Source organism: Microcaecilia unicolor, chromosome 11, assembly GCF_901765095.1.
Source record: "Microcaecilia unicolor chromosome 11, aMicUni1.1, whole genome shotgun sequence".
Lineage (NCBI taxonomy): Eukaryota > Metazoa > Chordata > Amphibia > Gymnophiona > Siphonopidae > Microcaecilia > Microcaecilia unicolor.
Window position 1 is genome coordinate 30210948 of NC_044041.1, and position 25033 is coordinate 30235980.

Consider the following 25033-nt stretch of genomic DNA (forward strand, 5'->3'; position numbering starts at 1 on the left):
ATATCCCTGACGAACACTTGGATGTTTTCACCCAGATGTGATTTTTTTATGAATAAGCCACAAAAAGGTGCCCAAAATGACCAGATGACCACCGGAGGGAATTGGGGATGACCTCCCATTACTCCCCCAGTGGTCACTAACCCCCTCCCACATCTTTAAAAACATTTCGTACCAGGCTGTATGCCAGCCTCAGATGTTATGCTCAGGTCCATGACAGCGCATGCAGGTCCCAGAAGCAGTTTTAGTGGGTACTGCAGTGCACTTCAGACAGGCGGACCAATGCCCATACCCCCCCTACCTGTTACCTTTGTGGAGGAAAGAGCGAGCTCTCCTAAACCCACCACAAACCCACTGTACCTACATCTAGGTGCCCCCCTTCACCCATAAGGACTATGGTAATGGTGTACAGTTGTGGGTAGTGGGTTTTGGGGGGGCTCAGCACACAAGGTAAGGGAGCTATGTTCCTGGGAGCATTTTATGAAGTCCACTGCAGTGCCCCCTAGGGTGCCCACTTGGTGTCCTGGCATGTCAGGGGGTGCACTATAAATGCTGGCTCCTCCCATGTCCAAATGGCTTGCATTTGGCCGTTTTTGACATGGATGTCTTTGGTTTCGAAAATCGCCAAAAGTCAAAGATGTCCATGTCTAAGGACGTCCAAATCTAGGGACGTCGAAATTTAAGGACGTCCTTGGATTTGGACGTCTCTGACGGTATTTTCGAAACGAAAGATGGACGTCCATCTTTTTTTGAAAATACAGTTTTCCCTGCGCCCGGATTTCGAAAATGCCCCTCTAGGTAACTGCTTATTAGTTCTTGATACCCACAGAGGCCACTGTCAAAATTTTGTGATGTTAAATTTGTTATTAAAATTTTTATCCGAAGCGTGGTAGAATTATGAGTAAAGAAAAGACAGAAGTAAAAAGCATGGTTTAAGAGAATAACTTAGTGCAATATTGACGCTTAACAGCGGTCTCTGGCTTTCCTTCATAAATCTTCAGTGATGATAATAGCTTCTCCAGAGACACCTAAAGTTTCTGAGGCTCCCTGCGATAAAATTCAGCACTAATTTATTGCAGAAGCTGCATCCCATCAGTGCTGAGTACTGGACCAGGATTCTGGAACCCAGCAATTAAGAGTGTAATGCTGCCCCTTTCTCCCGTGATGGATAAAGATGGAAGGGCACAAACGTGAAACAATAGGGATCATTTAGAGGCTTGTTTTTGCAGATTAATAATCCAGATATATAGCAGTTTGCAATATACTGTTAAATGTTCCTTGTGGCAGATTTACGCCTATTACAAATGGTGAAGGAGATCTGGGCCTCCTCAGCTGTTAGTTGCAGACCCTGAGCAGGGGATGTAGCAAGAATAGTCCCAGGAAAATATCAGTTAAAAAGGAAGGAAATGGCAAGAGCCAATCCAAAGTCTGAATGAGGACCTGAGGGCGGGACTGTTAGGCAAGGGTGGGGAAACAGTAGGACTAGAGTAGACTTTTGCACAGGGACAGAAATTTCACCCGTCCCTGCCCATCCCCGCTGGAATCTAACCTATCCCCACCTGTCCCCTGTGATAAAAGAGCTCCACTTGTGATAAAGTAGCTCAACTTAACAGTAGCCCACGTGGATAATGTCCCCTATCAGAGCTTGTGGGGATTTCAATGCTATCAAGCATATCCATTATTTTTTTTAGTGCTATTATAAATGCCATTGCACAAGGAAAGAACAGGTACTACTACTACTTATCATTTCTAAAGCACTACTAGACGTACGAACCTGCACACTTGAACATGAAGAGACAGTCCCTGCTCGATAGAGCTTACAATCTAATCAAGACAGACAAACAGGACAAATAAGGGATAAGGACAAAGAGTAGCAAGATTCCGGAATCCCAAGGAGTAGCAAGATTCTGGGCGGAATCCCAAAGAGCAGCAACATTCCAGAATCCCAAATAGTAGCAAGATTCTGTGCGGAATCCCGAAGACTACTACTACTACTACTACTTATCATTTCTGTAGCACTACTAGACGTACACAGCGCTGTACACTTTGAACATGAAGAGACAGTCCCCGCTCGACAGCGCTTACAATCTAATTAGGACAGACAAACAGGACAAACAAGAGATAAGGGAATATTAAAGTGAGGATGATAAAATAAGGGTTCTGAACAAGTGAATAAGGGTTAGGAGTTAAAAGCAGCATCAAAAAGGTGGGCTTTTAGCTTAGATTTGAAGACGGCCAGAGATGGAGATGGAGGTAGGCTCCATCCCCGCGGGATCCCTGCAAGACCTTTGTCCATCCCCGTGGGAGACCCGTCAACCTGGAGGGGATCCCTGCGGGAGTCCCGCGGGTACCTGCTAACCCTGTCCTCGTACAGGTCTCTAGACTAGAAAATATGTTCTACCGCGTCTTTTCGGCGCACGGCAAATTCAGAATTACCACCCGGGGCACATGGTAGCCTGGCAGCAATGCCGATTTGGTGCATGCTGGATGAAAAAGGGCCCCTACGCGTGTGGCCATGGTCATTTTACTGTCATGCTAAAAGTGGCTGCAGCATGCAGGGAACCCACTTGCTGACAGCAGTTCCAGCCGCTTTGCAGCATGGGTTAGAACAAGGGCCACCTTTTAGTAATAAGATATGATTCCCTTTTCTGCCTCCCCTGATCACGTTCTTCTTTTGTGCACAACCTTCACTTCTTTATACAGTACTGGGGGGGGGGGGGGGGGGGGTTGTAGCCAAATGTGTAAATGTATAATCTTGTTTTTTTGTGTGTGTGTGTGTGTTTTATGTGTTAAATTGAAGCTGCCAAACTCTCCATCATTTCTTGAGCTTCCCTAGATCCTTCCTCATGTTTTCTATACCTTCCTGGGATCTGTTGTGTTGCAGATTTTGGTATCATCCACAAACAGAATAACTTTTTGGGGTCCTTTTACTAAGGTGCGCTGAAAAATGGCTTGCGGTAGTGTAAGCACGGGTTTGGGGCGCGCGCCGAGCCATTTTTCAGCGTGCCTGTAAAAAAAGGCCTTTAAAAAATTTTTGACGAAAATGGACCTGCGGAAAAATCAAAATTGCTGCGCATCCATTTTGGGTCTGCGACAGGAGCGTAGCTAGGTGGGGCCACGGGAGCATGGGCCCCCACAGATTTAGCCCTTGCTCTCCTTTTTTCAACCCCCCCTGCCGCTGGCCCTCCCCCACCACTATCAACCCTCCCTCTCGCCGTTGCCGTCAGGTAACTTTGCTGGTGGGGGTCCCCAACCCCCGCCAGACAAAGTTCACTTCAGCGCCAGTCTCCGGCGCGTTACTGATCTGTATGCTATTTCTCTGAGTCTTTTCTTGACTCCTGACATCCGCACGTAGGAATGTAGGAACGTGCAGGACGTTCAGGACTCACAGAAACAGAATCCAGATCAGTGAAGAGGACTTAGGATGGCAGGGGTTATGGATCCCCGCCAGCAAAAGTACCTGGCGGTGGCGGGGGAGGGTTGGCGGCAGCGGGGGGGGGGTCGATAATGGCGGAGGAGGGTTGATGGCAGCGGGAGGGGGATCTATAGTGGTGGGGAAGGGTTGGCGGCAGCAGAAGGGGGGTCGATAGTGGTGGGGGGGGGTCGGCAGCGCCGGGGTGGCTAAAATGTGCCCCCTCACCTCGGTCTCTGGACCCCCCTCCCGCTGAAGTCTGGCTACGCCCCTGGTCTGCGACCTTACCGCCAGCCATTGACCTAGTGGTAAAGTCTCACGCGGTAACCGGGCGGTAATGACTTACGCGCGTCAAATGCCACTTGGCATGCATCCGAAAATAAAAATTATTTTTTGGCCATGTGTATCGGACGTGCGCCAAAAATGAAATTACCACAAGAGCCGCGTGTTAACCAGGCGGTAACTCCATTTTGGCACGTGTTGGGCATGTGTAGATGCTTACATGGCTTAGTAAAAGGGACCCTTTACCAATTGCCCTGGAGACAGGTCTCAGTGGACCTTTGTTCTGATGCAGAATTACAGTTCATAAGTTCATTCTTATCGCATTTTTTTTGTTACATTTGTACCCCGTGCTTTCCCACTCATGGTAGGCTCAATGCAGCTTACATGGGGCAATGGAGGGTTAAGTGACTTACCCAGAGTCACAAGGAGTTGCCTGTGCCTGAAGTGGGAATTGAACTCAGTTCCTCAGGACCAAGGTCCACCACCCTAACCACTAGGCTACTCCTCCACTAGTAACATTCCATGTAGAAGTCAGCCCTTGCAGGACGTCAGACTCACAGAAACAGAAGCCTGCGCAGCCTTCTACATGGAATGTTGCTAGTGGAATAGCAACATTCCATGTAGAATCTCCAATAGTAGCAACATTCCATGTAGAATCTCCAATAGTATCTATTTTATTTTTGTTACATTTGTACCCCGCGCTTTCCCACTCATGGCAGGCTCAATGCGGCTTACATGGGGCAATGGAGGGTTAAGTGAGTTGCCCAGAGTCACAAGGAGCTGCCTGTGCCGGGAATCGAACTCAGTTCCCCAGTTCCCCAGAACAGTCCAATTAACAGAGCCAGCCAGCTGAGCTAGATTGCCTTCCCATTATTACCACAGATTCTGCCCGTACTTTGGCAAATGTAGTAGTTATTGTTTATTTCAAATTTGATATACTGCCTATATCGACAAATGGGTCTAGGCAGTTTACAAAATGTATAAACATAAAATGAAGAAAAGAATAGCAACTTTGAAAAGAAAGTTAATATCTTGTGAATGGCTACACTTTACAGCTTCAATATATTTTTTTAAATAAGAAAACTTCTATTGACATCGTACTCTAGGTATGATTACTACTGTGAAAAAGAAAAGAAAGTGGACAATATAGTTCTTCTGCAAGAGGGAAAATAGGTCCTTAGTGTATGATTGTGTGTATGATTGTACTGCCTTTATTTGCACAGAAAGGCAAAAGGAACCCCCACCCCCATACTGTTACATTTTTCAGATCTTTTACTGTTTCCCTCTGCTGCCTTGGGTAGAATTGTTTACATTCCCCTAAATTACATAAGTACATAAGTATTGCCATACTGGGAAAGACCAAAGGTCCATGAAGCCCAGCATCCTGTTTCCAACAGTGGCCAATCCAGGTCACAAATACCTGACAAGATCCCAAAAAAGTACAAAACATTTTATACTGCTTATCCCAGAAACAGTGGATTTTCCCCAAGTCCATTTAATAATGGTCTATGGACTTTTCCTTTAGGAAGCCGTCCAAACGTTTTTTAAACTCCACCAAGCTAACTGCCTTTACCACATTCTCTAGCAACGAAATCCAGAGTTTAATTACACGTTGAGTGAAGAAAAACTTTCTCCGATTCGTTTTAAATTTACTACATTGTAGCTTCATCGCATGCCCCCTAGTCCTAGTATTTTTGGAAAGCGTAAACAGACGCTTCACATCTACCCGTTCCACTCCACTCATTATTTTATAGACCTCTATCATATCTCCCCTCACCTGCCTTTTGTCTAAGATGAAGAGCCCTAGCCGCTTTAGCCTTTCCTCATAGGGAAGTCGTCCCATCCCCTTTATCATTTTCATCGCCCTTCTCTGCACCTTTTCTAATTCCACTATATCTTTTTTGAGAGCGGCGACCAGAATTGAACACAATATTCGAGATGCGGTCGCACCATGGAGCAATACAAAGGCATTATAACACCCTCATTTTTGCTTTCCATTCCTTTCCTAATAATACCTAACATTCTATGCTTTCTTAGCCGCAGCAGAACACTAAGCAGAAGGTTTCAACGTATCATCAACGACGACACCTAGATCCCTTTCTTGGTCTGTGACTCCTAACGTGGAACCTTGCATGACATAGCTATAATTCGTGTTCCTCTTTCCCACATGCATCACTTTGCACTTGCTCACATTAAAAGTCATCTGCCATTTAGACGCCCAGTCTCCCAGTCTCGTAAAGTCCTCTTGTAATTTTTCACATTCCTCCCACGAATTAACGACTTTGAAAAACTTTGTGTCATCAGCAAATTTAATTACCTCACTAGTTACTCCCATCTCTAAGTCATTTATAAATATGTTAAAAAGCAGCAGTCCCAGCACAGACCCCTGGGGAACCCCACTAACTACCCTTCTCCATTGAGAATACTGACCATTTAACCCTACTCTGTTTTCTATCTTTTAACCAGTTTTTAATCCACAATAGAATACTACTTCCTATCCCATGACTCTCCAATTTCCTCTGGAGTCTTTCATGAGGTACTTTGTCAAACACCTTCTGAAAATCCAGATACACTATCAGTCAACCGGCTCCCCTTTATCCACATGTTTGTTCACCCCTTCAATTGGTGAGGCAAGATTTCCCTTCACTAAATCCATGTTGACTTTGTCTCATTAATCCATGCTTTTGAATATGCTCTGTAATTTTGTTCTTAACAATAGTCTCTACCATTTTGCCCGGCACCGACGTTAGACTCACCGGTCTATAATTCCACGGATCTCCTCTGGAACCTTTTTTAAAAATCGGCATTATATTGGCCACCCTCCAATCTTCCGGAACCACACTCGATTTTAAAGATAAATTACATATTAGTAACAATAGCTCAGCAAGCTCATTTTTCAGTTTTATCAGTACTCTGGGATGAATACCATCCGGTCCAGGAGATTTGCTACTCTTCAGTTTGTAGAACTGCCCCATTACATCCTCCAGGTTTACAGAGAATTCATTAAGTTTCTCTGATTCGTCAGCTTCGAATACCATTTCCGGCACTGGTATTCCACCCAAACCTTCCTCGGTGAAGACCAAAGCAAAGAATTCATTTAATCTCTCCGCAACGGCTTCCCTGATCGCTCCTTTTACTCTTCGGTCATCTAGCGGTCCAACCGATTCTTTTGCCGTCTTCCTGCTTTTAATATACCTAAAAACATTTTTACTATGTGTTTTTACCTCCAACACAATCTTTTTTTTCTAAGTCCCTCTTAGCCTTCCTTATCAGCGCTTTATATATAGCACCTTAAGTTTGAGCCAGAGTGGAGTTTTTCGGGTGCTTTGACAACAACTTCAGAAATTTTAGAACAAAGCCAGTGCCAGGCAGACTTCATACCATATGTAATGAGTTTATTTTGTTGGGCAGACTGGACGGAGCATACAGGTCTTTATCTACCGTCATCTACTATGTTAAGTTGTGCACGCTAATTTGGCTGCATGGACAAATTGCGCGCACAACATAATTGATTAACAAGCCAATCAGGGCCAATAATTAGTACTTAACAACCAATTAGTGGCTTTAATTAGAATTTACATGGACAACTTTCTAGGCGTATTCTATAACGCGGCATGCGTAAATTCTAATGTGCACAGTTGAAAAGAGGGCGTGGCCATGGGCATGGAATGGGGGGGGGGGGGGGGTTTTGGGTGTTTCAAAAAACTGCACATTATTATAAGTACATAAGTACATAAGCACCGCCATACTGGGAAAGACCAAGGGTCCATCAAGCCCAGCATTCTGTCTCCGACAGCAGCCAATCCAGGCTTCAAAAAACCGGCACCCCCCCCCCCCCCCCCCAAAAAAAAAAATAATTAATAATGTTCAATGGACTTTTCCCTCAGGAATATGTCCAAACCCCCTTTAAATTCCGTAAGGTCAGCTGCTGTCACTACATTCTCCAGCAACGAGTTCCAGAGTCTAACTACACGCTGAGTAAAGAAAAACTTTCTCCTATTTGTTTTAAATCTACCATATTCTGGCTTCATCTTGTGTCCCCTGGTTTTGTTGTTGTTTGAAAGTGTAAACAAACGCTTCACATCTGTCTGCTCTAATCCGCTCATTATCTTGTAGACTTCTATCATATCACCCCTCAGCCGCCTTTTCTCCAAGCTGAAGAGCCCTAACCTTCTCAGCCTTTCCTCATAGGGAAGTCGTTCCATTCCCTTTATCATTTTCGTTGCCCTTTTCTGCACCTTTTCTAATTCCTTTATATCTTTCTTAAAATGCGCGACCAGAATTGGACACAATACTCGAGGTGCGGTCGTGTTTGTTTTCCATCCCTTTCCTAATAATACTCAACATTCTGTGCGCGCTTTCTTAGCCACCGCAGCACACTGAGCAGACGTTTTTAACGTCTTATCAACGATGACTCCCAGATCCCTTTCTAGGTCTGTGACTCCTAACGCGGAACCTTGCATGACATAGCTGTAATTCGGGTTCCTCTTACCCACATGCATCACTTTGCACTTGTCAACATTGAACTTCATCTGCCACTTGCACGCCCAATCCCCCAGTCTTGCGAGGTCCTCCTGTAATCTTTCACACTCCTCCTGCGACTTGACGACCCTGAATAATTTTGTGTCTTCTGCGAATTTAATTACCTCACTAGTTACTCCCATCTCTAGGTCATTTATAAATATGTTAAAAAGCAGCGGTCCCAACATAGACCCCTGCGGGACCCCACTAACTACCCTTCTCCACTGAGAATACTGACCATTCAACCCTACTCTTTGCTTCCTATCTTTCAACCAGCTCTTAATCCATAGTAATACCCTACCTCCGATCCCATGACTCTCAAGTTTCCTCAGGAGTCTTTCATTAGGCACTTTGTCAAACGCCTTTTGAAAATCCAGATACACAATATCCACCGGATACACAATATATAGAATTATAGAATACATCTGATCTGCACCTAACTTAGGTGGAGGTATTTAGGCCTGGTTTTAGGTGGCTTAAATGGGTGCATTTAAATTTCAGTTGCAAGAAGGGTGTGTGTGCATATTGTATAAACTACGCCTAACTTATAGAATCACGCTAACTCCCAGATTCTATATAGCACGCCTATAGTTACGTGCAATTCCATACATAAATCTAGGCGTATTCTATAACTATGCATGTAGATTAATTGTTTTAACAAGCTGTTAAGTGTTATTAATAGTTCTTAACATGCAATAATGAGCACTAATTGGCAAAAATTAGAATTTACACGTGTACATTGCTAAGCGTATTCTGTAATGTACTGCACCTAAACTGTAACGTGTGCAGGCAAGAAGGAGCATGCTTAGGGGTGTGGAAATGGGCATTTCATGGGAGTTCCAAAATCTACATGCATTATTATAAAATATGAGCCACTGCACGTAAATCTACAAGCAAGGATTTACACCAGCTTTTCATTGCATTATGGGACTTGCAGCACTGATTTGAATGGGCAGAATCAGGCACTACAAATCCCACACTGCTTTGGGATGCAAGTTCAAGCCCAGGACTGGCCAAAGTGTCTCCAGTGTAACTTGGCATCTCTGGATTCTGTGGTGGCAGCGGGGAGGGGGGGGAGCAGGGAAAATTGAAAGACAGCATTTGGGATTTTTGTGGCAGGAGGAAGTTGAGATTCAATGGTGATACAATAGTTTTTTGTACGCGGGGGGGGGGGGGGAGGGGGAGGGAGGGTACACTGAGATTCCTTACGGTCTATAATGTGAGCAGCCCTTTTTTGGTTTGTTTCCAAATGAAACAAGCTGAAACAAGCTTTTTCTTGTTTTCTATTTTGTTAGAAAACAAATTTGAATCCCTAAACGTTCCATGCCACTGATCTCACCTCAGACAGCTAAGTACTGTTTGCTGTACTTTGTTTTATTAAAATGTCAACGAGAGATGACATACCAAACATGATAGAGAAAAATCCATGGCCATGCTTTTTGGTTTCGAAATTGGTAAACCTTTCAGAAACACCATTTATACACTGGAGTTTAGTGGGTATTTTTTTTCTCTCCATTTCGTAAGCTCCTTGAAGATTAGCGAATACTTTTTGACACCTGGCATTTTTCCCAGCTCTGAAGCTATATTATTTGAAAATGGCATTTGGTGTATTTGAAGTTTCTTAAGCAGATGAAAGGTGGAAACTTCTCATGACTTTTGCTGCCTTCCTCAAATCCACGTTGGGACTTATTGGAGACAGTTAGTCGATTTGGTAGAGTTTTAGTTCAACCCATTTTGTAAACGACAATACAACAGGAGATTTGAAGCTCAAAGCAGTATCTTACAATGCAATAATATAAGCTACAGTTTCGCTGCCTAACCATGATCAAAGAATGGGCTGAAGTTGTGGTGTGAGTATAGACTGAGGCACCTGGGGAGGGGGGGTGTCCCTCACTCTTTCATTTGCCGAAAATGACTGGATTCAGAAAATTCCAACACAATGGAGAGGAATGAATGACTTGGGTCCTTTTACTAAGCCGTGTAAGCGTCTACACGCATCCAATGTGCCAAAATGGAGTTACCGCCTGGCTACCATGTGGCTCTCGCAGTAATTTCATTTTTGGCACGCGTCCGATACGTGCATTTTTGGCGTGCATATCTGATGCATGCCAAGTGGCATTTGACGCACATTGGTCATTACCGCCTGGCTATCGCATGAGACTACCGCTAGGTCAATGGTTGGCAGTAAGGTCTTAGCCCCAAAATGGATGCACAGCAATTTTGATTTTGCCGCACGTCCATTTTCGGCAAAAATTTTAAAAAAGGCATTTTTTACAGGTGCGCTGAAAAATGATTCTGTGCGCGCACCCAAAACACGCGCCTACACTACCACAGGCCATTTTTCAGCACATCTTAGTAAAAGGACCTCCTAAATCCTACTGGGAAAAAAGTCCACTTCATGTACCCTAATACAGTTTCCCATAAAATAGCAACTTTGCCATCAGTATTTATACAAATATCACTGATTATATTGTGATGTTTTTATGTGCTTACAGGCTTTCACTGGACTGTCACAGACCAATAGGTCTAATTATGTCTGAAACATTTAATCATAGCACATTTATCAATCATTTGTTTTCAAAAACGTTTCCACATCATGCTCAAATTCAAAATGTTGAGAGTTGCATTTTTTAAGCTAAGTTATAATTTAAAATAATGCAACTCGCCATATTTTGAATTTGAGCATGGTGTGGAAAAGTTTTTTTTGAAAAAAATGATTGATAGATAAAAGTGCTGTGATTAAATATTTTGGACATAATTAGACCTATTGGTCTGTGACAGTCCAGTGAAAACCTACGAGCACATAAAAACATTACAATACAATCAGTGATATTTGTATAAATACTGATGGCGAAGTTGCTATTCTATGGGAAACTATATTAAAGTACATGAAGTGGACTTTTCTCCCAGTAGGATTTAAAGTCATGCGTTGCTCTTCATTGTGTTGGAATTTTCTGAATCCAGTTATTGTGTGGAAATGAAAGAGTGAGGGACCCCTCCCCACCCCCAGCGCCTCAGTCTATATTCACACCACTGCTATTCTATAGGAAACTATGGAGTCCTTTTACTAAGATGCGCTGAAAAAATGGCTTGCAGTAATGTAGGTGCGGATTTTGGGTGCGTGCTAATCTATTTTTCAGCGCGCCTGTAAAAAAAAGGCCTTTTTATTTTTGCCGAAAATGGACATGCAGCAAAATGAAAATTGCCGCGCATCCATTTAGGTCTGCAACCTTACCGCCAGCCATTGACCTAGTGGTAAAGTCTCACATGGTAACTGGGTGGTAATGTCCTATACACGCTAAATGCCACTTGGCACGCATCTGATATGCGCGTCTAAAAATAAAAATTATTTTCAGCTGCGTGTATCGGACGTGTGCCAAAAATGAAACTACTGCAACAGCCACACAGTAGATGTATGGTAACTCCATTTTTGCGTAAGTTGGGTGCATGTAGACGCTTATGCGGCTTAGTAAAAGGGCCCCTATATGAAAATCCATGAAGTGGATTCAGAAAATTGGCATTTGCATTGTTTCGTCTATAATAAGGCACAATTGGATGATGATCCTGAAAAATCTAAAGATCCAGTTTCTTTTCTAAATCATACACATCTGTCGTACTCTGTGTAGACAATGCAAGCTCCAGCATATGAAAGAACATGGTCCCAAAAGCCCTGTATCAATAAAGGAACACAATCCTTGTAGGTAATAAACACAGTTATGCACCCTGGAGTAGAGTCAAAGGGCAAAGGCCATAAATCGTGAGGCTCAGGAACTTATGATCTGATATGATATCCTTATGGGCAAACAGGCCTGGGAAAGGAGGAAACATAAGCAAACATGAGAATGTGGTCTAGCAGATGAGGGAAACCAGATAGTTTTGGAAAAGACCAGATGATCCCGAGTAAGATAGCTTGCTGAAGCCTTGTAAATCTTTGTTAAATACAAGTGTATAAAAATAGCTGTTTCAGTTCAGTATGTTGGAGTTCTCCATTCTTATCCCTCATATACTAAACCTACCTCATTTTGCTCTTCACTAAACAGTGAAAATAAAGTTAGGCTAGCTGGGGAGAAGGGTGGGGTTCAGTGAGTCAATGAAAAGATGGAGTGGCAAAAATGGTGTACTGTGGTTCTCCAATGCCCTGGGGCCAATGTTTAAATTTGTTCCCTCCTCCTTCACGCACACATATATTACCTCTGCCCCTTCCCCTCTCAACTGATCCAACCCCAGGTAATAGCAGAGCAGGCCGAGGACTTCTCTAGCCTGCTTTTCCTATTGACAGTACCTCAGATGTCCATAGAATTCGCAGCTCAAGCCAGCCATTTGACCTACTTTGAACTCTGGACATTTTGGAGTCGATATTCAACTGATGGTGGTGAGCATTTTTTAAGCCTCCCCTGGCTTATTCCCAGATATTTAATATCGGGCCGTGTCCCGGCACCAGCATTGAATATCCGGGTTTATGTGGCTGGCTCTGTTTTATGTGGTTAAGTGAAATATTCAGCACTTAACTGCATAAACGACACTGCCAGTGGTGCAGTAAGGGGGAAGGATTGCCCCTGGTGCTGTCTTAGCAGGGACGCAATAAGTGCCCCAGCCCCCCCCCCCTCCAAATTGATATGCTTGGCTGGGCAGGGGAGGGGGGTCATCAAGCCCTGCCAGCGCAAACCATCCTGTTTGTGCACTGTGCAGTCTGCTCCCTCTGTGCAATGCTGGGTTTTTGTACAACTGAGCATGTGCGAGGGAGGCCTGCCCCCTGTGCATGCATAGTTTTCATGCATGCATGGTTTTTGCACATGTGCAGAGGGTGGGCCTCTCTCACACATGCTTGGTTGAAAAAGAAAATACCCAGCATTGCATTTGGGGGGGAGGGGGAGAGTGGACAGAATGGTGCATGGGCAGGAGGGCTTTGCAGTGCACTCCGGGGGGGGGGGGGGGGGGGGGGGGGGGGAGTACAGCATAGGCAAACAGTGGCATTGTAAGGGAGCAGGGCACAATTTTCCCCCTCTGCCAAAGGCACCAACCTCCCCTTACTACGCCACTGGACACAGCGTAAAGAGAGGACTGACTTCTATGTGGTCTGATTTGCTTGCTAAATTTTGGTTGTTAAAGGCTGACTATCTTAACCGCATAGGTACTGACTCAAAAAAGCCAGCTTAGCGGTCAGTGATAGAGAGGATCAGCTTTGGTTGATTCAAATGTCCTGTTCCTTAGTATCCAAACATGTCACAAGGCAGCCTGCAGTTCTATTACAGGATTGCTGTAGAAACGCACATTTTATTTCAGCCATTAATTGAGATCACAGCTGGCGTTTCCCCTCCGTGTGTATTTCCTGGAAGCTGAAGAATTTTCACTGCTGGCCATCATATTTCTAGCAAGGTATCAAAGCTTTCTTAAAACAAGTGGTAGCTGGTAAACAGGTAATTCACACCTCCCTTTGTGTAAGACTGAGCCTCTCCAGAAAGGCTAACCACACCATTTGAGAGCAGGACTCTGTGGAGAAGTACAATAATTGGATCCTTCCAGCTTTGCAAACACACTATTGTAAGATTTTGCTTACTGTTACTTGAAATAGGTGTCTGCTGAGAAATACAGTGTTATATAGGTCCATCCTATCTGCACGTTTGAGACTAGCCAGGTAAACATCATCCTAGGCTTCATGCCGTAATTAAACAACAACAATGCAAAACTGCATTGCTGTCAATAGCTAATTTATATAAGTTGTCCAAGGTTTAGCTTCTGGGAACTTTCTAGGCTGGCACTTTAAGTTAAATGCAGTTGAATATAATAGGGGATGGGGATGGGAATTCAGATGAAATAGAGAAAAAAAAACACTGTTTCTAACATGTAAACTATGCTCATATTTCCTGCTAGAGCATCCACTGATGGTTTACGGAAGAAGATATAGGAGACCTGTACCAGAAATGGTTTTCAAGGGTAATGATGCGAAAGAACTGAAAGAAATCTCAGTGAACCTGGAAGACATACTAAGGTGTATTTTCAAAGTCTAAGTGCTTTGAAAATGAGCCTCACTGAGCCAAATCGACAAATTAAAGAGTAGGAAATCACCTGGACCAGATGGTATGCACCCTAGGGTACTAAAAGAACTCAAACAAGAAATTGCTGATCTGCTGTTAGTGATTGGTAATCTGTCGTTAAAATCGTCCATAGTACCTGAAGTTTGGAGAGTGGCCAATGTAACACCAATTCTTAAAAATGGTTCCAGGGGTGATCCGGGAAATTACAAACTGACATTAGTGCTGGGCAAAATAGTGGAAGTTATTATAAAGAATAAAATTACAGAATACATAGATAAACATGGTTTAATGGGACAGAGTCAGCATGGATTCAGCCAAAGGAAATCTTGCCTCACCAATTTGCTTCATTTCTTTGAAAGCATGAATACACATGTTGATAAAGGTGAGATGGTTATGTAGTGTATCTAGTTTTTCAGAAAGCTTTTGACAAATTGAATGAGCTGTGTCAGCATTAGCGCACTGGCAGCCGCTAGCGCAGCTTTGTAAACAGGGAGTTAGGAATTAGTCTCTCTGTGGAGTTATGATGTCAGCTGTCACTCTATGAGGCAGAAAATCAGCCACTGTAAAATCACCGTGGCTTTTAGTTTCCATTTTCATTAGCTGCGGTCCATGCATGTGGAAGCTATTTTGCTTGAAGGTAAAATATGGTCTTTCATTATTTCAATTATTATATTCTGGCTTGGATAATATGGGTTTAGCAGAGGGAAACAGACTACAAACTCTGACAATCCCTAACAGCCCTGACTGGTTCACATTCACTTAACAAAACAAATATTTGATTTCAGTTTTGGCTTTGGCTGAAACCAAGTGATGAGTTTCAGCTGCAGTTTTGGTTTCGGCCAAAAGTTTTCAGACCGTTTCGGTGGCATTTTTAGTTTTGGCCAAAAATGAACAAAAAAAAGCAATTTGTCTGTCTCTGTATAAGGATCCAGACTTTGAACCTTTAGAGTTATGTTTGTGGTTGTGAATGGAAAGATAGCTCTTGCACTTATAAAGCCTCTCAGCCTTTGAGGTATTTAAGTTATATGCTCAGTTTCCAAACATGTAGTAAACTCCGTAGGGCAATGGCTTAGTTACGGGTAGGCCTGGGTGGGCACAGGCCCATCCATTCCTGGCTCAGGCCCACACACCCCACATCAACATCTCTCCTCCTCCATGGTATCCCGGCATCTGCCCGCCCATTGCTAAACCCGTCCCTTCCTGGTGTAACTTACAGGCGTACACAGCACCTGATGTACCTTACAGGCATACCTGCCTGCCCGTCGCTGAACCCCGTCCCTCCCTGGTGTACCTTACAGGCGTTCCCAGCACCTGCAGTGATTCAATTATTGCTGCCTGCACCAGCTTCCATCAGCCAGGTCCCACCCTTGCTTTCATCATTTCCTGTTTGGCGGAACTCGGCTGATGGAAGTCTGCAGGGCCGGCGCAGGCAGCAATAATTGAATCACCAGTAAGGGACGGAGTTCAGCAACAGGCGGGCAGATGCTGGGATGCCGCAGAGCAGGGGAGATGTTGATGTGGGGTAGGTGAAAAAATTTATAATTTGTTTAATATCTCCGGGGTGGGGGGGGGGGGCTGTGGAGTGCTGTGCCATGGAAGGACCCATCTAAGTTAGCTCTGGGCCCATCTAACATAAGTACATAAGTAATGCCATACTGGGAAAAGACCAAGGGTCCATCGAGCCCAGCATCCTGTCCACGACAGCGGCCAATCCAGGCCAAGGGCACCTGGCAAGCTTCCCAAACGTACAAACATTCTATACATGTTATTCCTGGAATTTTGGATTTTTCCAAGTCCGTTTAGTAGCGGTTTATGGACTTGTCCTTTAGGAAACCGTCCAACCCCTTTTTAAACTCTGCTAAGCTAACCGCCTTCACCACTTTCTCCGGCAACGAATTCCAGAGTTTAATTACACGTTGGGTGAAGAAAAATTTTCTCCGATTTGTTTTAAATTTACTACACTGTAGTTTCATCGCATGCCCCCTAGTCCTAGTATTTTTGGAAAGCGTGAACAGAAGCTTCACATCCACCTGTTCCACTCCACTCATTATTTTATATACCTCTATCATGTCTCCCCTCAGCCGTCTCTTCTCCAAGCTGTATAGCCCTAGCCTCCTTAGTCTTTCTTCATAGGGAAGTCGTCCCATCCCCGCTATCATTTTAGTCGCCCTTCGCTGCACCTTTTCCAATTCTACTATATCTTTCTTGAGATGCGGCGACCAGAATTGAACACAATACTCAAGGTGCGGTCGCACCATGGAGCGATACAATGGCATTATAACATCCTCACACCTGTTTTCCATACCTTTCCTAATAATACCCAACATTCTATTCGCTTTTTTAGCCGCAGCAGCACACTGAGCAGAAGGTTTCAGTGTGTTATCGACGACGACACCCAGATCCCTTTCTTGGTCCGTAACTCCTAACGTGGAACCTTGCATGACGTAGCTATAATTCGGGTTCTTTTTTCCCACATGCATCACCTTGCACTTGCTCACATTAAACATCATCTGCCATTTAGCCGCCCAGTCTCCCAGTCTCGTAAGGTCCTCTTGTAATTTTTCACAATCCTGTCGTGATTTAACGACTTTGAATAACTTTGTGTCATCAGCAAATTTAATTACCTCGCTAGTTACTCCCATCTCTAAATCATTTATAAATATATTAAAAAGCAGCGGTCCTAGCACGGACCCCTGAGGAACCCCACTAACTACCCTTCTCCATTGTGAATACTGCCCAATTAACCCCACTCTCTGTTTCCTATCCTTCAACCAGTTTTTAATCCACAATAGGACATTTCCTCCTATCCCATGACCCTCCAATTTCCTCTGTAGCCTTTCATGAGGTACCTTGTCAAACGCCTTTTGAAAATCCAGATACACAATATCAACCGACTCCCCTTTGTCCACATGTTTGTTCACTCCTTCAAAGAATTGAAGTAAATTGGTCAGGCAAGATTTCCCCACACAAAAGCCATGCTGACTTGGTCTCAGTAATCCATACTGTTGCAGGGCCTCCTGTTTGCTGAAGGCCAAGCTCTACCTATAGTTGAATATCATCTGCAATTTGGCCCCTCCAGCTCGAATAATGTTCTAAGAAAACGTATCTTGAGAGACTGCCCAAACCATCTCCCAGTTTGAATGAAGCCCCTCCAAAAAAACCATATATGTGATTCCTAAAAGGATCATCACAGTTCACAGCATCAACGTTGCTTAAACTGGATTTTCCAGAGCGACAATCTGCAAATCTGCGACTTAAGTGGCACTATCTTACAAGTTTTGAAAGTGTTGAAAGTTGTTGGATTATCTTTAAACAAAAATTACTAAATACCAAACCACAAAAAAATTGAAGGATGGTTTTAAAAAAATAGATCGATGAAGATTCGCATGTCATTGCTTTGGAAAATCCAGTTTACGCAATGTTGATGCTGTGAACTCTGATGATCCTTTTAGGAATCACATATATATGTATGTTGAATAGATGCCATTATATCGTGCAAAATAATTGGTGATATATGTGAAAAGTGCATATGGGTGCTATTGTATTTTGTATAAGGATATAGCTACATTAGCACGCAACTATGGAACGCACTACCAAATGCCATAAAAACAATACACGACCTAACAATCTTCCGAAAATTACTAAAAACCAATCTGTTCGAAAAGGCATACCACAATGATCCATCCTAAACACCAGACAACGAAACTCTTCCATAACTAGACAAAACCGAACTTCCTATACCTGACAGCTTCAACCACTCTGTCACTAACGAACGTTAACGCACTACCATCTTATTTCTCGTGCCAAAAATGAACTATCTAATTTACTCTATAATTTACTCTACCATTTATGACCTTAATGCAACACCACCTTGTATTTCTCAATCCGGAAATTGCGATCGCCACTACGGCATACTGTAAGCCACACTGAGCCTGCAAAAAGGTGGGAAAATGTGGGATACAAATGCAACAAATAAAATAAATAAATAAATAAGTATAGTTGCCTGAGACAATTACAATTATCAAAGATACGGTTGATGTCCTTGCACATTAAGTCACTTGGTCCTATCTATTACATAGATTCCTAAGGGCATCTCTAGCATTTAGCATGTGTTAAAAACACTAGTGCAGCTTAGTAAAAGATCCCCAAAGGTAGAGTAGCCTTTTTGCTGTCCTAACTTTATGCACTTCCTTAGCTAGTTCCTGCTAACCAGCTAAGTAGGTGCTCCATCCATGCTCTGCCCTGGCCCGCCCCTAACCGGTTAGGAGATGGCTGGTTAGTGGCAATATTCATAGGGTTACCATATTTTGTCCCCCCCAAAAGGACACATGCCCCGCCCCCACCACACACCCCACCCCGCCCACTTTCATACCCACCCGTCCCCTTTCATGCCCTCGCTCCGCCCCCTGTCACATTTTCCCCTCCCCCGTCACACATCCCGTCACCCCCCTCCCCTTACCTTACTACTGTTCTGGTGGTCTAGTGACCTCTTCGGGGCAGGAAAGAGCTCCCTCTTTCCTGGCCGGAGCGCTGCCCTGCATGCATCCTTCCTGTTGCTGATCTCGGCGCTGATTCAAAATGGCCGCCGAGAGTTGCAGTCTTGCGAGGTCACATCAACTCTCGGTGGCCATTTTGAATCGGCGCCGAGATCAGCAACAGGAAGGATGCATGCAGGGCAGCGCTCCGGGCAGGAAAGAGGGGGCTCTTTCCTGCCCTGAAGGCGGAAGAGGTCACTAGACCACCAGGACAGTAGTAAGTACTGCCAACTCCAGACTTCGCGCCTTCTGTCTCGCTGCACCCTACGCCTGGAATAAACTTCCTGAGCCCCTACGTCTTGCCCCATCCTTGGTCACCTTTAAATCTAGACTGAAGGCCCACCTCTTTAACATTGCTTTTGACTTGTAACCACTTGTAACCACTCGCCTCCACCTACCCTCCTGTCCTCCTTCCTGTACACATTAATTGATTTGATTTGCTTACTTTATTTTTTGCCTATTAGATTGTAATCTCTTTGAGCAGGGACTGTCTTTCTTCTATGTTTGTGCAGCGCTGCGTACGCCTTGTAGCGCTATAGAAATGCTAAATAGTAGTAGTAGTAATCTCAAGGAGTATCAACATTCCATGTAGAACCCCAAAGAATAGCAAGATTCTGGAATCCTAAAGAGTGACAAGATTCCATGCAAGATTCGTAACCACTCGCCTCCACCTACCCTCCTCTCTTCCTTCCCGTTCACATTAATTGATTTGATTTGCTTACTTTATTTTTTGCCTATTAGATTGTAAGCTCTTTGAGCAAGGACTGTCTTTCTTCTATGTTTGTGCAGCGCTGCGTACGCCTTGTGGCGCTATAGAAATGCTAAATAGTAGTAGTAGTAGAGGGGAGGCTAGCAATCTGCCCGCTTGTCCAGATTTCTGGACAAACGGGCAGGCTGGCGGGCAGCCCGCCCACCAGCCTGCCCGTTTGTCCAGACGCGTGCCCAGTGGCATTTAGCACACGTAGGTCATTACCGCCCGGTTACCGCATGAAAATGGATCGTGCATGCCCAAAACCTGCGCCTATACTACTGAAAGCCATTTTTCAGCGCACCTTAGTAAAAGGACCCTTTTACTAAGGTGGAGGAGTGGCCTAGTGGTTAGGGTGGTGGACTTTGGTCCTGAGGAACTGAGTTCAATTCCTGGCACAGGCAGCTCCTTGTGACTCTGGGCAAGTCACTTAACTCTCCATAGCCTACCATGAGTGGGAAAGCGCGGGGTACAAATGTAACAAAAATAAAGTTACATACAGGTAGCTTTGTAAGTCTAACTGCTTTGAAAATATGCCTCATAGTAATAACCTATGGAACTTTGTAATTCTAAGTGCTTTGAAAATGAACCCCAACGCGTGCTTCAGAAGAAAGCATGTAATATTTAAACCAAAAAAATTCAAATTATAATTCGCACATGCAATAGTCAAAATATGCAAAATGTGACAATAGAAACAGGTATCTTTTAACAAATTTTCTAACAGTAGCTGTACACAGAGAAATAGGATTTCCTGTATAAACATTATAACTTGGAGTTTCAAGGATCATTTAGTAACTGAAAGTAACAAGGTTATCCAATATGTCACCTAAACAATTCTAGATTTTTCTGTAGGCGCTACTTGCATTGTTGAATTCTTGCAACATCTCGATATTTTGTCAACTTCCTGGAATCATTTTATATGTGCTGCCATGCATAAATTGTCAATTTAGCAGGATGTGCTGCCTGGTAGTATTATAAGAATATACTAGCTAGGCCCAACAAATTGGAAAAGATATAGTAAGTGGAAAGCATGGTGTAATAGAATGCATTCATTTTTGTAAGGTCACTGTGGTCTCTTTCTAATTTCAGTCTCTACATCAGAGATGGTATCATCCAGTTGGTTCAATGCACTCCTGAGCATTTGTGCATTTCTGGTATGTACCTGCTTAGAGCAGTGGCTCTCAAACCTGTCTTGGGGAACCACCAGCCACTGGGACTTTCAGGATATTGTTAATGAATATGCAAGAGACAGATCTGCAAGTTCACTACTGCCATTAAAGGCAAATTTCTCTCATCCATATTTATTATCAAACTATCAGAAGGTCACGGCTGAATGGGAGCATTAACAGCAGAATCTTGTGGATTATTTAAATTAATATGCCTGTACACCAGATTGCTTTGAAAGATTATGAACAATAGCGGAAGACACAGAGCAAAGTATCAAAGTTTTCAATCAAGAGTACATAACAAGAATGACTTAGCTAGACCCAGTATTTTGGATGGGCCCAGAGCTAACTTAGATGGGCCCTTCCACAGCACACATGACATTGCACTCCACCCCCCCCCCCCCCCCGGAGACTTTTTTCACCTACCCCACATTAACATCTCTCCTCCTCCGTGGCATCTGCCCGCCCATTGCTGAACCCCGTCCCTCCCTGGTGTACCTTACAGGTCTCCCTGGTGCCCGCAGTTGATTTAATTATTGATGCCTGCTCTAGCTCCACAGGCTTCCATCGGCCGGGTCCCACCACACAGGAAATTATGAAAGCGAGGGCGGGACTCAGCTGATGGAAGCCTGCAGAGCCAGCATAGGCAGCAATAATTAAATCACTGCAGGCACTGGGGACGCCTGTAAGGTACACCAGGGAGGGACGGGTTCAGCGACAGGCGGGCAGATGCTGGGATGCCACGGAGGAGAGATGTTGATGCGGGGTGCCCCCCTGGGTGTGGGCCTGAGCCCACCCGCAGCTACGCCACTGCATAACAATCAGCGGAAAGACATTGTGAGTCAAGGAATTTGGTGTGGATTACATGTGACTATTGGATCCCAGCAAGATTTAAGATCTAAGGCAATTGCACAGTGGACTATGTAGCTATTGGTGGTGAATTGCCAAGAGAAGTACTGAGTCTTTAATCGTGGCATTAAACTGAGTGAAGGCTATTGATGCTTTTAGGAGTGATATGTATGATTGAAAAAATTGGAAGGTATATGTGCAATGTAAGCAAGAGCATGTGATGTGTATAATATGTTTTTAAGAAACTTTTGTAATACAGGCTTGAGAAAATGTAATAAAGGTTTTGCATATATCTTAGTTGCCTATTAATGATAGTAGAAGAGTTTTTTTTTTGCAACTAAATTGGAATTGAGTAACCTAGGTTTTTAATGTGTAATCCATATTTATTAGGGATATCCTGAAAACCCAACTGTTTGGCGTTCCCCTCAGGACAGGTTTGATAACCATAGAGCAGTAGTTCTCAAATCTGTCCTCAGGGATCGACTGACCAGTTGTGAATGTTCAGGATATCCACATTGAATATGCATGAGAGAGATCTGCATACAATGGAGGCTCTGCATGCTAATATATCTCCATCTTGGAATTTGCAGATCGGTTACCCTGCTGTTTTCTTGGACCTTTGTTAATATATCTCATGCATATTCATTGTGGATATCTTGAAAACCTGACTGGCCATGTGTTTCCTGAGGTCTGGGTTGGGGCCTACTGCTCTCGAAAGACATTGAGTTGCCTCCAGTCAGGAGCGGACAGATGTGAAGCGTTTGTTTACGCTTTCTAACAATAATAGAACCAGGAGACACAAGATGGAATTAGAATGTGGTAGGTTTAAAACAAATCGGAGCAAGATTTTCTTTACTCAGCGTGTGGTTAGACTCTGGAACTCATTGCCGGAGAAGGTAGTGATGGCAGCTGGTCTTGCTGAGTTCAAAGGGGGTCTGGACAGATTCCTGAAGGAAAAGTTCATTGATCGTTATTAAATTTTGGGTTTTTGCCAGGTTCTTGGGGCCTGGATTGACCGCTGTCGGAGACAGAGTGCTGGGCTTGATGGACCTTTGGTCTTTTCCCAGCGTGGCAGTGCTTATGAGGTAAGATACTGAGGAATACTGAACTAGCTTCCTATAGGAATTATGGAATGAAACATTTCATAACTTTTTAATTGATTCTGTTGCATCACATGATATAACTTACCTGCATGCGGGCAAGGAAAATAATTTATTGGACAGGATCACCAGAATATGGTATCCTTGGAATATATCTCATCTGATTCTAAATGTTTGGGAGTGGTCTGCTTTTGTTTGAATTTCATACCCTTTTCAGCAGTAGCTCAGTGTAGGCAGGGCCGTGCCTAGGGTCTCCGGCGCCCCCCTGCAGTTGGCCCCACGCCGCCCCCCCCCCTGAAAACGATCGCTACACTACCCGCCCTCTTCTCCCCAGATCCTTTTCTTTTTGTTTAAATTTACTTCTATCCGGCGGCAGCGTAGCGTTAGTGAGAAGGAGGCGGCGCTCCCCCGCCCCGACGTGTCAGTCTTCCCTTCGCTCAGTTCCCGCCTTCTTCTGACGTCATTTCTGATGTCAGAAGAAGGCGGAACTGAGCGAAGGGTAGACTGACACGTCGGGGCGGGGGAGCGCCGCCTCCTTCTCACTAACGCTACGCTGCCGCCGGACAGAGGTAAATTTAAACAAAAAAAAAAAGGAAAAGGATCTGGGGAGAAGAGGGCGAGGTAAGCATGGTGTGACGGGGCGCCCCCCAGAGGATGGCGCCCTCCTGCCATGCTTACCTCGCTTACCGTGTTGGCATGGCCCTGAGTGTAGGTTTGGAGGTGGAAACATAGTACTGGGTAAGAACAACTTTTTTGTTTGTATACTTTCTAGGTATGCTGTGTACCCTCTCTGTTTGTTCTGGAAAAAGAAAACCCACAGAAATGGCTTGTACAGTGGTAACCCGGTGGTAATCAGGCATCGCTGTCCGGTTACCGCTGGGTTAGCGCTGGAGCCCTTATCGCCATCTCAATGGGTGGCGGTAAGGGCTCCCCCCCCCCTCCGTCATATGCTCATGCGATTAGAGTTCTCTTACCGCACGGCCATGTGTGCTGGGGGCTTTTTTACCCACTGCGGTAAAAAGGGCCCTGGCACACGGGGAAAAACGCCCCCCCCCCCCACTAGCGCAGGGCCCCCTTTTCCCGCAGCTTGGTAAAAGGGCCCCACAGAAAAGTGCAGAGAGTTCATACAAGCAAAAACATGTCGGTGGAAAGAGTGAATGAGAGGAGATGAAGCTGAGTGTGCAGCAAGCCAACATAACGCGGTGGGCACGTTTAGGAATTACATGACAAATAAAGGAAAATGAGGACACAGGATGTCTGGTTGAGTGCTACTTGCCAAGAAAACCAATTGGCTGTGTGCCTGCTTCTTAAATCAAAGAAACTCCTGGAGAAAAGGCCTCTTGCCAGCAAGTAGCTCCACACCTCATGCTGGGACCCAGAAAAGACTTCACCGGAGCTGGCTCGACATTCAAAATAACTTTGTATTTGTTTACACCGGAGTCTGCAAAGGCCTCTCCGGTATTATGTAAGCCACATTGAGCCTACAAATAGTTGGGAAAATGTGGGACACAAATGTAACAAATAAATAAACAAATAAAAGGCAATTCCACGACCAGTGGGGCTGCAGAATCAATGTCCAGGGATTTGCAGAGTGAGTTTTATTGGTATTTCAAATCGTGATGTTTAGGGATGTACAGAGGGCAACAATTTTCAGTTTGTTTTTGGTTTGTTTGGACTTTTTTTCACAATGTGGAACTTTTTTTTATATATATTTGGTACATTTATGTGCATTAGAACTTTTTAATTTGTGCTAATTGACTTAACGTGTATTAAATAGATTTAGGTGCGCACCTAGATTTTTAAAGTCATATATGTCAACTGTGCAATAACAAATGCACATCCCTAGTAAGGATGTTTGGGGAAAGGCTGAAGGGTCGCTCAAGAACAGAGCTAATACACTGAGGATCTGGGTAATTCATGGATTTGGTGAGGGAGGATGAAAATTTCAACCTGCTGTTTATAAGGGTGTGAAAGGGAAGCTACAGCGATCCTGAAGTATATCTCTTATTCTTATTGGATGCCAAGGTTAGATACATACAGTATGACCATCTCTGGGAAAAGGTGACTAAATTAGAAGATCCAAAATGTCGAGAATGGCCAATTTTTCATGCCATGGATCCATTAACAGTCTGAAAAAGTTACCTGATTGAACTTCTGCTACTTTTTATTTTCACATAAAAGGAAGGGATTTAGACTACAGAGTTGCACGAGGACAGAAATTTCACCCGTCCCCACTGCAATTTAACCCATCCCTGCACATCCCTACTGGAATCTCCTCCATCCCTGCCCATTCCCTGTGCTAAAATAACCCGACTTGTGCTAAAATAACTCAACTTAACAGGTCAGTGGTGCAGGCCCACCCAGTGGCAGCACCCCACATCAACATAT

The 25033-nt window shown here is 44.2% G+C and overlaps 1 long non-coding RNA gene across 1 annotated transcript; it reads left to right on the forward strand.

The window, feature by feature from the left end:
- Positions 1 to 9155: 9155 nt before the first annotated feature.
- LOC115481107 lies at positions 9156 to 24559 on the forward strand. Its single transcript, XR_003943890.1, has 3 exons — positions 9156 to 9239; positions 16235 to 16239; positions 24549 to 24559. It is a non-coding gene; the product is annotated as an uncharacterized LOC115481107 (long non-coding RNA).
- The last annotated feature ends 474 nt before the right edge of the window (positions 24560 to 25033 follow it).